General features: G+C 39.9%; 1 pseudogene; it reads left to right on the forward strand.

Annotated features, from left to right (window-relative positions):
- LOC109329326 overlaps positions 1 to 2,301 on the forward strand; it is a 4,163-nt pseudogene extending 1,862 nt beyond the window's left edge.

Here is a 2,666-nt window from a genome sequence, read left to right on the forward strand (position 1 = left end):
TGATGAATGTCCTCATAAGCATCTTAAGGAGTTCCACATTGTATGTTCCACCATGAAGCCTCGTGATGTCCAAGAAGATCACATATGTTTGAAGGCATTCCCACATTCACTTGAGGGTGCTTCAAAAGATTGGCTGTATCACTTGGCCCCTGGTTCTATTACTAGTTGGGATGACCAGAAGAGAATCTTCCTTGAAAAAATCTTTCCTGCCTCCAGGACCACTGCAAGTAGAAAAGATATTTCTGGCATCAGAAAACTACATGCAGAAGGTTTATATGAATATTGGGAGAGATTCAAGAGACTTTGTGCAAGATGCCCCGCCCCCATCATCAGACATCTCTGAACAACTCCTCCTACAATATTTCTATGAGGGTCTAAACAACATGGAGAGAAATATCATTGATGTTGCTAGTGGTGGTGGACTTGGAGATATGACCCCTTTTGAGGCTAGAGGTTTGATTGAGAAGATGTCTTCCAACTCTCAACAGTTCAGTGCAAGAAGTAGTGATGCTATAGTAGTGAGAGGTGTCCATGATGTTGGGATAGATTCGGTGAAGCAAGATAAACTTGAGAAAAAAAATTGACTCCCTTGCTACCTTTGTCACTCAACTTGCCATGAATCAGTAGAAACCTCCAATTGCAGTACGAGTTTGTGGCATTTGCACCGCAACTGACCATTATGCTGATGTTTGTCCTTCTCTCTTGGAGCCCAAAACTGGTGACCATCCTGAGGCCTATGCTGCAAATATTTACAACAACAGACCTCAACAACAACAACAGAATTATGATCCTTCATCAAGCAGATACAACCCTAGTTGGAGAAATCATCCGAATCTTAGATGGTTTGATCCTTCACAATCTCATCCAGGGCCACCATTTCAGAATAATAATGCTGCACAAATACACCATATGTGCCTCCCCCAATCCAACAACAAAGGCAACAACAAGTGAATAGCAATCCTGCTCCTGCATCTAGTGAACCTTCATTAGAAGAATTGGTGAGGCAAATGACATTGCAGAATATGCAATTCTAGCAAAAGACCAGAGCTTCCATTCAAAGACAAGAGTCCTCCATTCCGAATTTGACCACCCAGATGGGACAGATGGCTACTTCATTAAACACATTGCACTCTCAGAATTCTGATAAGTTGCCTTCCCAAACTGTGGTCAACCCGAAGAATGTGAGTGCCATCACTCTAAGGTTAGGCAAATAGATTGAAGGTGATCTAGCTGCATAAAAAATGAAGCAACCGATTTAAAAAGAGACTGAGAACACTAGTGAACAAATTCTTGCTAGTGAACCTTCCATAAGTGCTGCACAAGCATCTTCCATTCCCCCAAGAGCCATTCAAAGTAAGAAGATGGAAGAGGTAGACAAGGAGATCTTGGACACATTTAGAAAGGTAGAGGTGAACATACCTATACCTGATGTAATCAAACAAATTCCAAGATATGCAAAATTTCTAAAGGAGTTGTACACTCATAAGAGGAGGCTCAAAGGTAATGAGAGGATCAACTTGGGCAGAAATGTTTTAGCACTAATAGGTAAACTTGTTCCTCACATTCCTGAAAAATGTAAGGACCCAGGTACATTTGTTGTACCTTGCATAATAGGTAATAGCAAATTTGAGAATGCCATGCTAGATCTAGGTGCTTCGATTAATGTTATGTCTATGTCTGTTTTCATGTCTCTTTCACTTGGACCTATGCAACCCACTGGGATAGTCATTCAATTAGCAAACAAAAGTACTGCTTACCCTGCTAGTTTGATAGAGGATGTCTTGGTTCAGGTTGGTGAACTTATTTTTCATGCTGATTTTTATATTCTCGATATGGAAGAGAGATCCTCCCGTAACACAGTTCCTATCATTTTGGGGAGGCCATTTTTGAGAACAGCCCAAACCAAGATAGATGTCCATGCTGGAACATTATCTATGAAGTTTAGTGATATTATGGTCCGATTTAATATTTTTGATGCTATGAAGCATCCATCTGAGGACCATTCTGTGTTTCATATTGATTTACTTGATGAGTTAACCAATGAGCCTATATGTGATTTCCTTAATCATTTTGATTCTATGTCATTGATAGACTCATACACTTATCATACATGCACTGATTCTGAAATGTGTAATTCTTGTATTGATGAGTTTCTGCATATTTCTGTTGATCCAAATGTGATAGAATCAGATTGCACTAACCTAATTGTTGCAGATATCATACAACAATCTGATTTACTTGTCCAGGTACAAGCTGCAAAATCTATGTCCGCTACTTTGGTTCCATCTGTTTTGCAGGTAAAACAGATGGAACCAAAGGAAACTCAATCCGGTCATCCTTGAGGTTGTGAAGAAAGAGGTCACAAAGCTTTTACAAGCTGGGATTATATATCCCATTTCTGATTGTCATTGGGTGAGCCCAGTTCAGGTGGTTCCAAAGAAGACAGGAATTACAGTGGTGAGAAATGAGAGAGTTGGGTTGATTCCTACGAGAGTGCAAAACAGTTGGAGAGTCTGCATTGATTATAGGAGGCTCAACCAAGCAACTAGAAATGATCACTTTCCTTTACCATTTATTGATAAGATGTTTGAGCGCTTAGCAGGTAAATCTCATTACTGTTTTCTTGATGGTTTTTCTGGGTACTTCCAGATCCATATTGCTCTTAA

The sequence above is a fragment of the Lupinus angustifolius genome, chromosome LG16, assembly GCF_001865875.1.
Source record: "Lupinus angustifolius cultivar Tanjil chromosome LG16, LupAngTanjil_v1.0, whole genome shotgun sequence".
Taxonomy (NCBI): Eukaryota; Viridiplantae; Streptophyta; class Magnoliopsida; order Fabales; family Fabaceae; genus Lupinus; species Lupinus angustifolius.